Source organism: Grammomys surdaster, unplaced genomic scaffold, assembly GCF_004785775.1.
Source record: "Grammomys surdaster isolate TR1022 unplaced genomic scaffold, NIH_TR_1.0 126066, whole genome shotgun sequence".
Taxonomy (NCBI): domain Eukaryota; kingdom Metazoa; phylum Chordata; class Mammalia; order Rodentia; family Muridae; genus Grammomys; species Grammomys surdaster.
This window is the reverse complement of record NW_021620876.1, coordinates 4,254,055-4,267,876: the sequence shown is the minus strand read 5'-3', so window position 1 is coordinate 4,267,876 and position 13,822 is coordinate 4,254,055. Positions and strand designations below refer to the sequence as shown.

General features: G+C 41.1%; 1 pseudogene; it reads left to right on the top strand.

Annotated features, from left to right (window-relative positions):
• The first annotated feature begins 6,027 nt into the window (after positions 1–6,027).
• LOC114610972 lies at positions 6,028–6,820 on the top strand (annotated as a pseudogene).
• Positions 6,821–13,822: the final 7,002 nt, after the last annotated feature.

The following is a 13,822-nucleotide window of genomic DNA, read 5'->3' as shown; positions in this document are numbered from 1 at the left end:
TACTTAATAATCCAGTGGGGAGTAATAGTTCAGTGGTAGAACACCAGGCAAAATGTGAGGTCATGAATTCAATTTGCAGCACTGAAAAAAAAATGAAATAACTCTTTTTCTCTAATCCCTTTGGTTTAATCTCTCCTTTATCTGGGATTAAAATTTACAATTCCCACATATGCTTAGTTGCTAAACAGGCTCACAGCTCAGCAATGCATATGCGAAAGTCTAAACTGTCGATCACATGCTATTAGGAAATTCTGGGGCATTCCAAGTTTTCTCCCTAACCAGAGGTCCTTAGACACTAGAGCAAAATGTTGTCAGACTCCTTAGGAGGTTTTGATCATTTTTACTGTCCTAACCCCATAAATTCTGAACACCGTCGATCTTCAGAAATGCCTGGGTAGGCTTCGTGGCAAAGACACTGTAGGTATAGCAAAAGCTTTCAATAAAATGCAAATCGGACCTTAATGAAGTGCAGCCTTCAGAAAGCCATGGAACAGTCAAAACAGATTGTTCTTTCTGCTTGACCTAGGAGAGCTTTCATTTCTTTATCTTTTATGGCCAAAGTTCTCAACAGAAATGCAGAGGCGATAGGGAATGGCTATGAGAACGCCCCTAGTCTAAGATGGCTATCTCAACTCAAGGGTAATGTGGGCGACCAGAGAATTTGGTTGCTCAAGGCTAGCTAAAAATGTATTTGTCTTTATGGACAAATGGTGAGGTCTAATGGGAAGTGGTCCTGTCTGACCTTGCTTGTTGATTTAATTACCCACATCTTCAGAAGCTTCAGCACATTCTGTTCTCTCTCTAAATCTAATCTATAGAGCGAAGACTGGGTGCCTTTGCAGTTACCGTGAGGCTCTATGATGAGGACGGACAGTGTACAACAGCTGATAAATGAGAGTGTCAATGACTGTTATCATTTCCAGGGCAACAGATAGGAATACATTCTCTGTGTAAGAGGATCAGAGAGTGGAGAGAGATGCCAGCATGAGTATTCTGGAACAGTCAACGTGGGTACCACTTCTTAACCCCCTTTATTGTGGAGTCACATTACCACCTACACCCCACTCTGTTTTCTTCGTCTACATAAAGGTGATGGGGCCTAAAAACAAACTCTCAATACCACTGGAGGAATTTTGACCAAAAAGCAGTGAAGACCTAGGCCACTGGACATGCACAGGCTTGTAGCACCCTGGCTGGACCTTGTCCTGAGTCAAAAAGTCCATTTTCCATGGCTTCACCAAAACAAAAGATTTAGAAATGAAGTCTGGTCTTTTTTATTTCTCCTCTTATTTCTTGTAAACTGAGCAACCTTTGGCTCAATGTTTGAGGGCAGGGCCTTAAAATGGAGTACATGCTGTCCAACTTTCTCTGACAGATCAGAAAAGAACCCAAAGCCACGGGTTCCATGCTTCCAAGGAGAGCAGATTTACAAAAGCAGAGAGAAGAACGTGATGTGCTGACTCACAGCAAAGCTGTTGTCTGGCAGGCATGTGACAGGTGGCTCTGCCCTCTGTGAGTTGGGAGAGAAGTGAGGACAGGATAAGGGGAGTTTGCTAGCAAAGTCCTACCATAGCCTCACAAACTAGGCAGCTTAAGACAACAGGGTTGTATCATCTCCCAGGCCTGGCGGCCAAAGGACCAAAAGTACCTGCAGCATCACAATACTGTGAAGCCTGCAGGGAGGACTCGCCTGGCCTGTTCTGGTTTGGCTGCCCTCATACCCCACTCATGCTCTTCTTCTGAAGGAGAACACATTGCAGTCTTCCAAGAGTCTTCACATCATCTGCCTCGTATCTCTCCTCTTACCAGAAAATCTATCATACTGGATCAGGGTTCACTCAACTCCAGTATGACCTTTCTTTGACTTCGTTATGCTTGCATAGACTCTATTTCCAAATAAAATCACATTCATGGGTTCTAGGAGTTAGGATTTTAATGTATATTTTTAGAGGTGGTAATTTAAACTATGATAAGTAACCAGAGAAGGGGAGATGGGGAATGGTGAGAGGTTGTATTTCATTCCCTTCATCAGCTCTTCTAATCCCCTATCCCCCTATCTCCCACTTCCCCACTCACCTACTTACCTACCCCTCTCTCCCCCACTTCCCTCCTTCCCCATTCCCCTACTCCCCGACTCCCCCACTCTCCCACCTCCCACTTACCCCCGCCCCCGCCCCGTTACTTTTCCCTCTTCAGTGCTTTATACAGCTCCAAGAAAAACTGGCTCCCTTAGTCAACATCTTTCCCCAATAAGACCAAGTTCCTTGATACGGAAGTATGAAAGTGGGTTAAAACGACCCAAACATTCCATCTTTCTATGCAGAGTAAAGATAGATACATGCGGTCTCTTACTAGGAGGAAGCATTAATGTGTTCTGCTTAGTGTTGAGGGGCAGATGCTGCTGGTGTGTCTGCACACTCTGGTTGTTTGTAGTACATTTCAGTTGTACCACAGACCAAAACCATGTCTTGTGGACACAAAGCAAACACTCTGTCACTCTATCACTCAACCACGAGTCTCATTCCCAGTCAATTCGTTCTACAATTTTTAGATCTACAGTTGGTGAAAGGCAGGAGGGAAGAAAAAGACATATTTTCATCCAAGATACTGCTCCTTTATGACAACCAAGGATGCTCTGTGACTTGGAAGTCAATGACCAGGATAAAGTCAGTATGATGAAATGAATTGCCTACCATTTACCAAGTTATAAGACATAGACTGGTCTCCTTGGTGTTTTTCCCAAGATCCAATTAATAAGACCTTGGCTTTCCACATGTTTGAAGGATCCTTAGGTCTGTCTTCTGCTTTGCTTAAGAATTTAAGCCTCTTTCTGCAAGTCTGGTGGGTTTTGGGTAGAAGAGAAATACTAAGTCTTGAAGCTGAGCAAAGTGGCGCTGTTCCAGGAAGACCAATAGAAAGATAGAGTAGACCCTGCATTGCCTGAAGAAGGTTAACACTAAAAATTCTTGTATATGGACACTGAGACTCCACTTAGGAAAGAGCCACAGGAGGGACCAGCACAGGGCTTCTCTGTGCTTTGCACACAGTGTGAGTTAATGCATGCAAACCAAAGCATCACTTGTTCTACCTTCTCCCGAAGTTTTAGATTTATATGATTAAGTTATTTTCTTCCAATGCATTCCTGTACATGTACAAACATTTTCCCTAGGAATGGTAGCTCCTTGGCAACAGCCTCAGAGTTTATTGCATCGTCTCTTCGTAGATTGATAGCAAGTCCCAAGGGCTTCAGATTGGTCTGTGGATATGCATGTGATACACTAAGAAGAAAAAATCTTCTATCCAGCAGCTCTGTGTGTCTCTGGAAGCAAGCTGCAGTAGAGCAGACTCTGGGCCTTGTCATGATGCTGGGGCATGACAGTATTTGGGCTTTCCCAAAAGATGAAGAAGGATGTATCCAAGAGAAAAATCAACTTGTGGGCAAAGAGCTATCTATAAAACACACTGTTCACTTTGGGTTTTAACTTCTAAAAGGCAGGCTTTCTGTTTTAAGGACTTTCTATTCTTTTACAAAGTGGAAGAACATGTTTTCACAATGAGTTTATCCCAAAGATGATGTGACTAGGGATATTAAAGTTGGTTCATAAGCTATGCCTTAAAAAGGTTTGAGCAAGTTCCTCTTCCCGCTTTCTTGCTGTTGTTGTTGAGACAAGGACTCATGTATTTCAGGCTGACCTCAAACTCACTGTGTAGTGAATCTTGAACTTGCCATCTCCTTCATCCAGCTCTAGAATGCTGGGATTAGAGCATTTGCATCACCCTCTCCTGATATGTGTGATTCTAGGACTCAATACAGAGCTTTGTGAATGGTAATCTGTTGAGGTTTTGTCTTTTCCTAACTATTGTAATGCTATGTGTGGGCCCCCAAGACCTGGAGTCTGCAAATAGCCCCTGTGACCCTGCTCCCAACTAATTTTTGATTGGTGAATAAAGCTGCTGGGCATAAGAGAGATAGGTGGACTTCAGGTTTCCTGGGCATTAGAGAGGACCACTAGGAAAGAAGGTACAGGAGAGGAGGAAGGAGAAGCTGCTGTGGGTTAGGTAAATCATAAGATCATAGCCCTGAGGGCTTGTGTCTTAGAGTTTTACTACTGTGAACAGACATCATGACCAAGGCAACTCTTATAAGGACAACATTTAATTGGGGCTGGCTTACAGGTTCAGAGGTTTAATCCATTATCATCAAGGTGGGGAGCATGACAGTGTCCAGGCAGGCATGGTGCAGGAGGAGCTGAGAGTTCTACTTCTTGTTCTGAAGGCAAACAGAAGACATGAGAAGACTGGCTTCTAGTGATCTAGAATGAGTGTCTTAAAGCCCACACCTACAGTGACACACTTCCTCCAAGAAGGCCACACCCACTCCAACCTAGTAGTGGCACTCCCTGGGCCAAGCATATTCAAACTATCACAGCTGGCCAATTGGAGTTAAGAGTAGCCCAGATGAAACATAGTAAATAGTAAGTGATAATCCGGGGTTATCAACAGGCAAGTAGACTCTTAACAGCATGGAGGGCAGGCAGCTGCCCAGCTCTTGTGTTGTTTAAGGCTCATTATAAACATAAAGTCTGTGAGTGTGTTTTTTATCCAAGAGCTCAATAGTCAAAGGTGGGATAGAAACTCCTGGCCAAGATTTAAATAATTACTACAACAGTAAACGAGTATTTTCCCAGCTGAGCTATATCCTCTGGCCTCTGTATGTATTCCAGAGTCCAATTCAATGATGATGGAGCTAAGAAAAAAAGGGGTAGTTTATAGGCCTAGTGTGAAATACATGTAAGATGAAATTATTAAGCACAGCAGTTAATTCATAACAGGTTGTTCAGAGATCTGCTTAGAAGTAACTGAAAGGTCTCCTCTCCTTTTCTTTCAAAAAGGTCACAAAGGGGAGGAGGAAGGACTGGGATAGGGGTTTTGTGAAGGGGAAGCCAGGAAAGGAGGTAACATTTGAAATGTAAACAAATAAAATAACCAATAAAAAAGAAGACAAAAGTCTTTACCAATGCTACTGGCAACCTCTAAGACCTGGTGGTAAAACCCTATTGCTATAGACACCACATACTTAGTTACAGAACATGGAGAAATCAACCTGGAAGCTTCATTCCTATCGGATGCTAGAAGGTCCTCTACAGGAGGCTGGAAGAGGAAAGATCAGTCTTACCCATCTGCCAATCGTGTGAACTACATCCTGAGGAGGCGTGCCCACCGGTACACTAGCAGCATGACGTCATGGAAAATCAACTACTTTCTCCTCGGATGTAAGTCCCAGTCCACAAGATGAAACCTATAACTGGTGCTATTACTGGTCCAACGGCCTTTAGTTAAACAGGTCATTGGCCTAGGGGGAAACTTACTGCCATTATACTGCTAAATAGATATAATATTAAACCAACTTCTAATGACTTCTAATGCCTATAGACACATCAAACTTTTAAAGTATTGGAATTTTTAAAGACTTTGGGACTCTTAAAGTTGTATTTTGTATCATGATATTAATATGAGATCTTGGAGATAAATAAATGAAAGGTGTTGTGTTTATGTATCAGGTTGCCAAGGTGTGAAGTCTCCTAGCTTCAGCTGTAGAAAAAAAAGTCACAAGGCATAGTGAAGAGCTACAAAGTTTGTCCTCAGATATGAATTTGAACCAACTCCATCTTAGGCTGTAAGTGTGGCTAGGCAAACTGGGCATCTCCTGAACTGCACTCTCATTTGGGGTGGATAGAAATTATAAAGCTGTACTGTTCCTGTTAGGAATAGACGTAATTCTTAAATCCTAAGACTTCTGGGAGAAAACATGTTTACACACATCAAATCATGGGCAAAGTATCGCAGTCAGCCAAAGCCCTGTAGATGCCCTGTATTCCTGTGGATAAGAGCAACTGAAGGTATAAGCTGTGAGGAAGAAAAGCAGAGACAGGTTGACCGAACCAGGCTCATGGGCGAGTGACACCCAGAAATTAAGAGGTTTTTAAAATCCGGGAGCTCGCGGACGGCTGCTCCATGGCAGTCAACATGCCACAAAATGACTATATTGAATTGCACTGCAAACGATATGGCTATCGTTTGGACTACCATGAGAAAAAGAGAAAGAAAGAAGGTTGGAAGGACCATGAACGTTCAAAGAAGGCAAAAAAAAAAAATGATTGGCCTGAAGGCTAACCTCTACCATAAACAGCGCCATGCTGAGAAAATACAAATGAAAATGACTATTAAGATGCATGAAAAGAGAAACACCAAGCAGAAGGATGATGAGAAGACTCCACAAGGAGCAGTGCCTGCCTACATGCAGGACAGAGAGGGGCAGTCCAGAGCAAAAGTACTCTCCAACATGATTAAGCAGAAACGAAAAGAAAAGGCGGGAAAATGGGAGGTTCCTCTACCCAAAGTTCATGCCCAAGGAGAAACAGAAGTATTGAAAGTTATTCGAACAGGAAAAAGAAAAAAGAAGGCATGGAAGAGAATGGTTACTAAAGTCTGCTTTGTTGGTGATGGTTTTACAAGAAAACAAGCTAAATATGAAAGGTTCATTAAGCCAATGGGTCTATGTTTCAAAAAACCCTGTGTCACACACCCTGAGCTGAAGGCTACTTTTTGCCTGCCTATACTCAGTGTGAAAAAGAATCCATCACCCCCATTATGTACAACCCTGGGTGTGATCACCAAAGGTACAGTTATTGAAGTGAATGTGAGTGAGCTGGGCCTTGTGACACAAGGAGGTAAGGTTATCTGTGGAAAGTATGCCCAAGTTACCAACAATCCTGAAAACGATGGGTGCATAAATGCAGTCTTGCTGGTTGGACAGTGATGTCATACAAGTCATTCCACTCACTAGAAAGACTACACGCTGTCAGGAAAACACCATCGCTGTGACCTTTCTGAACTACCAAGCAGCCTTACCTCATGTGCAGTCATCAAGAGGTACTTATTAAGGTGTAAAGGAAAATAAAGCACTGCCCTATTTAAAAAAAAAGGCAGAGACAGAAAGAGAGCAATGCTGATCAGGAAAAAGAAAGCACACAAAAAGCAAAGTTGGATTCTTTCTCATTTTTAATTAAGGCCCTGACTTTCATGACTGGTCACCACCATTGAAAAAGGACCAGGGTCACAGGGCATACAATAGATGAAAAGGAAACTCGCAGAGTATAGCAAGGGGGCTGTCAAACAGCTACAGCATAGCAGTGTTTAGGAATGGCTAACAGAAGATACCATCAGCACAAAAGCACAGGAAGCAGGAAGTGGGAGAACACTTGTGGATTCAGGGCTTTTCAGCTAGTAATATTTACATGTTTGTCTGATTATATAAGGAGTATTCGGTCACATCAGAAAAATGGAAATCTCAGATGAAAATAATCTGTAACACGGAGGATTATTCTTCACCATTGGGGTTAACCCTTGTGGTCTTGCATATGTATTTGTCTTCTATGTAGCACTTGGGGGTTTATTTCACAAGCACAGCATGTCTACAATTTCATGTAACTTCACAGTGGAGGCATCTCCCCACTGTCATGCTTACACTTCAGGTACTTCTTCTTTAAAAAGATGTGTTATTAAAATTTTCAAGCATAAAAATAATAAAGAATCTAGAATAAAGAGTCTTGAGTAGCCATAACCTAGATTCAACAGAGCTCAAACCACACCCAACATTCATCTGTACGCTGTCTATGTCTCTCTTAAAACTCCTTTTGTTAATTTGAAGCAAACCCCAAATACCTAAGGAACAATGTACAAATATATGCATGTGACTATCTCCACAGCATGGTAGTCTCGGGAATATCACTGAAGTGATATTGTCATTTCTGAAAAACATTAACACTTTGATATCATCAAACATGCATTCATGATTTACTTTTTCCTAGTTATCAATATTTTTTACTATCTGATCTACTATCAGACTTCTGGTATGTGAGACAAACAAAACAAAACAAACAAACAAAAAACCTTAGGCTTACACTGGAGATATTGAACAAACTCATGATATAGTTTATTCAAAACAAAAATGAAAAATATTTTAAGGTATATCTACTCAAAAAGCCTAGAAACAAAGTCTAGCCTAACTAACAAAGAATAGCTCTCATGCTACATTCTAGACTATGTTATCATTTCCCACTTAGGGAAATAAGGCTTTTTAGGTATTGTCAAATTCTAAATCATGGACAAGAAATGAACAAGATAGGCGTGGAACATGTTAAACTGTAGGCAAAAAAAAAAAAAAGGCCAGGGCCACCTCTGAAGGATTCAAGACCTTAAGCAATCACTCTGTGGCCAAAGGTGCAGCCATTCAATCACCCCAAAGGATGACTACATTGGACCAAAGTCTATCAAATAAGTGCAAACTCATGAGCTCCAGACAATCCACACATACACTTCAAAGCAATTGTGGGTCACTTCAAAGAAACAAAACTATAATTTTAATAACACAATTAAAGTGAAAGTATTAATCATTCATCCTGGTTTTCCTTTTAAAAGTATACCTTAAAGTAAACAAATAACTAGGAAAAATTATTTTTATTTAATATCCTAGTTTGAGAAAGTGGAAAGATGGTAAGATTAGCATACCACCATATTTCAGCCTTTTTGTTTTAACTGACTGTAACCTCATCAAAGAGTAAATGAATAAGAACAAAGAAAACAAACCACTCACAATCATTTTGCTTATTTCCTCTCTAGGTTTGATGTACTTTCCTGGAAGACCCCCTGACTTTGAATGGTGGCCACGAGATAGCTCTGAATGGCAGAATATAAGCAAACCCGACATAGGCTACTTCCAGCGAAGATCATTAAGTATGTCAGAGTGATTTGGCCTTCCCTACCCTAAAGCTTCTGTCTATGATCTTGAAAATACTGGTACCAGCTAGTGGTTGCTTCTGCTCTGTGAAATCCACAATGGGAAGGCACAAGGAAGAAATACTCAGACACACCCTGGAGCCTGGAGCAGAGCCAGGGCTAAGCTGCAAGCCTCCCAAGCAACGGAATACTGCTGGTTGTGCTACATCACTCAGATCTGAAGTATTCAGTGTTAAATTGCTCTTTCCCAAAACATCCGTTTTTTGTTTTTTGTTTTGTGGGGTTTTTTTGTTTTGTTTTGGTTTTTGGTTTTTGGGGTTTTTTCTGAGCAAGTCTACATAGCTACAAATTACAGGAAAGACAAATGACAGCAGAGTCACTCAAATTACATCAGCAAAACCAGGCAAACAGTCCTGCTTCTTTGCAGAGAAATAACAAATAAGAAACATAGTAGAGAGAATTACAGATGGAAAGGAAGAGAGAAACAGTCAACAAATCAAATTGAGCATTATGGCTTTAACTTATTCAGAATGCTTTGACGAATACTTTAATTAATTTCCATTTTTACCCAGTAACACTATGATAAATATTTTATTGCATACACACATTTCTTGTATACATATACTCTGCTTCCCTGGAAGAAAGTGCTAAAAATTAAATCCCTTTGTGTAAAGTATACATAAACATTGTTTTAAAGTTTGGTAAATGTTAGTTTTATTTGTACTTCATTCAACAAATATCTATTAGTGAGTTGCTACAATGTAACTCTGGCCCCTCTGGTCTCCTTAAATAATTCAACTAGAGATATGAAAAAAGGGTAGGTCTTAAGTAATATAACATCTCAGAGAAGGTTTGGGTGGCTCAGAAAGTCTTGCTGGAGTCTGAGTCCTCGCTGGGAGATAGAAAAGATTCAGAGCTGGGGAAGAGACATAGGTCAGCGTGAAGAAAATAAGTAGGCTACAAATGGAAACACAGCAGAATATGGTTTGAATAACGAAGTTTTGGCTCTTTATCTTGACTAGTTGTCAATATTGCAAAATCAGAGATTTCCTCTGAAAATATGTATGTCTAATTTATCCTAATAAGAGGAAAACATGGCAATACAGTAGAGCTGAAAATATCTACAGCATTTAGAAGAGGCTTACTATCTCTAGTGTACTGTGGGCCCTCAATATTTTCCTAGTCCCTGTGAAGTGGGGTCCTGGTGTCAAGCATGAGAAAAGTAATTGGGGTACATGAGGAAAATCGTGAACCAATCAGTGAGTGGAACAGTCACACTTGGAAGTAGCTGAAAATAGTACAATTGGAATTGGATCATGGTAAGTCTTCCTGTCTGTCTAAAAACTGTCCCTAAACCCTGGGAAGTAAGATTACACCAGCCCTGGTCCTGATAAGGTCCTGCTCTGTCCCTGCTTCAGCCGCAGCCACTAAGAAGCCACATGCTCTTTCCTAACACCCCCTCATCTTCTACATCAGACTTATACTCAGAATCATAGAATTTGATGCCTTCATGGCTTTACACTCCTTCTAGGGCCAGGAGTCTTCTTTAGATCCACCCATTAGCATATATCTCTAAACCCAAGAGTGGTCAAGAGGGGACTGGAAGCTGAGTTTAGAGTGTAAAGGACAGTGTTAGATGCTAGCTGGATGTTTGTATACATTCCTCATCAGCCCCTTACTGTGAGATGAACTTGAGAGAGAGGAAAGGAAAGACTCAAGGACCGAATTTATGCTTTGCTCTAGGCTTATAAATGTTAAGGTTGGCCCACAGTGTGTCAGATGAGAAGCAGGTAAAAAGGGTTTGTTTTAGCAGCCCTATAGAGGACAAATTGATCCACACAAGAAGCTGGCCAGCAGGAGAAGGTTAGTTATAAAAGCATGAAAAAGAGGTAATGAAGGAGTTGGCCAAGCAAGGGATGGAAACAGAAATGTAAGAGCAGTCACCACAAGATGACACGCTGCCAGTCTCTACTTTTGAAAGATCAGAGCGTTGTCCAAATACTTCCGGGACTTCTTCCAGCTAATATTTCTAGCAGCGAATCAAAGAAAGCCAGTTATAAATGGTGACAGTGGTTTACATTTACAAGATAGTTAAAATGTTTGGATTTTGAACTCTGTGTGACGGCAAAGAGTAAAAGTCAGGGTGGTCACGAAGTGTTCTTTGAGGACAGAGACAAGTGAGGTGACTGTACCTAAGAACACTGTAATAACAAGATGTACCAGAAGTTGGTAGGAGAAAGTTAACCGTGAAATTACAGTGATGAATCAAAGAAACTCCAGCAAAGGATGTAGAAGACAGACGGAGTGCTTTGAAATTAAAGAGGAGCGATTCGTAGCTATTCTTCTGCTATCAGTCCAAAATATGTGTGCTTAAAGAATGAATAGAAAGTAATTGATTTGAAATAGAAAAACCTTAAGCTTGGAAATACGGAAGCATGAGAAATGGCCCTGAATTCAATGTTTGGAAAGATTTTTTAGGGCTTTCTTTGGTTCATATAAGTCACTTCAAATATTTTTAAAATTAAAAATAATAGTTGCCAGACTTTTTGAAATATCTGGTAGGAAATATCTCTACCAGTTCACAGTTAATGGTAGGCAAAGTGTAGTGAAAGGCTAAAATGCATCTCTGATCCAGGTGTGGCTACTCCAGTTGTGATTCTCATCCTTAGAGGCCTGCCATTTTGTCAACACTAGCATTTCCTACCTGACCTAAGCCCGGTTTGCTAGGTGTAGCCTCCAGCAGTGATGTGACAGGTAGATGAGGACACAGCCATCAAGGGAGGGCGAGGTGCAGTGTGAGCTGGTCAGACCCAGCTGGGTGGAGCACAGAGCATCTCCTCACTAGTCACCACACCTGTCATACAATGGTGGATGCACATGCTTACATCAAACTAAAACAACTGAAGGGCCAACGGAGGATTCAGACAAGGGAAAGGTGGTTCACAGAGTTATTATACCTGCAAATTGGTTTCTTCTGTTCCACCAAAGCCATGAGATGTGGGACAACTCACTCAGTTCCTCTAAGATTAAAAAAAGGGACTATATTGAGAGTCATGGTGTGGTGGTTTGAATGAAAATGGCCCCCATAGGCTCATAGGGAGTGTCAGTATTAGAAGGTGTGGCCTTGTTGGACTAGATATGGCCTTGTTGGAGGAAACACAAGGGTAGCTTTGTGATTTCAGAAGCTCAGGCAAGGCCCATCAATTACCTCTCTAGCAACATGTCTGCTTGCATGCAGCTATGCTTCCTGCCGTGATGATAATGGACTAAACCTCTGAACTGTGCGCCATCCCCAGTTAAATGTGTTCCTTTATAAGAGTTGGGTGGTCACAGTGTCTCATCACAGCAATAGAATCCCCAACTAAGACACATAGCAAAAGCCATATATATATATGAGATATGCAATTGAACTGTGACTCAGTGTACTGTTAATAGAAAAAAAGACCTGAATGCTATCTTAGGTAAATGGGATTATCTCTTTGTAGTGACATAATGCATAGTTCTGGGGATGAGCATAATGTGGCAAAGAAAAGACTTCAAACCCTCACTGAATTTTTGGGACTCTTTCTTCCTCAGTTTTCTTATTGTAAAATGTGGCTCGCTAAAACTCTACCTTATAAAGTTGCTTTGAAATTTAAATAAGCAAATACAAGCATTCAGAAGGCAGGGGCAGATGGGTCTCTTGAGTTCAATGCCAGCCTGGCCTACATAGCAGATCCACCAGAAATACATAGTGAGACTCTGTCTGAAAAAGAACAAAAAAAAAGTGAGTTTATAAAATCATTATTATAGTGCCTAGTACTGGCAACACAGTAATATAAATGTTAGATTTTTCTATTCCTCCCTTTTGCTTATTCTTGGTTTGTGATTTTTTTTCTATGGCAATTAAACATTGGTTTTACAAATGTGTAAAAACCAAAAAATTCTTTGTAACGAATTATTAATAATTGGCAGACAATTAATTAATTTCTATTCTATGTGGAAATAAAATAATGAAGACAGTTAAAGCAGCACATCAGAGAACATTGCCGGTAAGCTTTCAGCTGCTCCATTTGGAGACAGGAAGAAGGTTTGTACAGCCGAGGTATCAGCGTTGTATATGTTTTCTTACTATTATTTTTATCCTTCCATTTGCCCAGCAGTGGGAACCTGAAATCCTGCTTGCAATATTGCTTTGATAGTAGCCAGCTGCTGCAAATGTGACATCAGTATCCAACTGTCAGGGGTGGAGGGTGATTTTGCACAGCTGTGCTGCGTAAGAAGGGAGTCATGGCTGCCCTACTCAACCACTGAAAAAATGGGATACAAAATGGCTGAATCAACAGACCTTCTGTCAGCCTCTCAGATCCTTGGACAATCAACCCCTCCTGAAACCAGGCTTCTGGATCACAGCCTCCTGCTGTTTCTGCCACATGCAAACTCATCCTGTTCTCCACAGACCAGGTGTCTCTTGCCTGGGGTATGAGGTCAGGGGGTGTCATTTGCTGTTTTATCAAGAATATTCAGCTGGTTGAGCAAGGCTAATATTGAAAAAATATATTATTTGAATTGTTCAGTTTCCTAGGAAGTTTCCTGTTACTGCTCAAGGGGAATGAGGAAATAGTGTAAGCCTGCTCAGTGCACACACACACACACACACACACACACACACACACACACTATGCTTTAGGTCAAATTATCATCAAGGAGCCAGTAGGAGATCTCTTAAAATGGGGCTGCTGCAATCACGCGTTCAATCCAGCCACTACACTTGGCAGGTAATTGCAAGCCAGGGGCGAGCCACAAATACCATTAAATACAGACATTATCGTTCCCAACGCCCACGAGCACCATTGGAATAACGAGCTACCAATATACCCAGATTCCCTGATCCCATGGACTATACATTTCACAAGAATTTTCAAAGTCCAGGCTGGCGGAGGAATTCTCCAAGCTGTGAGATTTCTTTAGAGGATAGAATAATTCTGAGGTATAAAGTTAGTTGACATAAAACAAAACAAAACAAAACAAAACAAACAAAAAA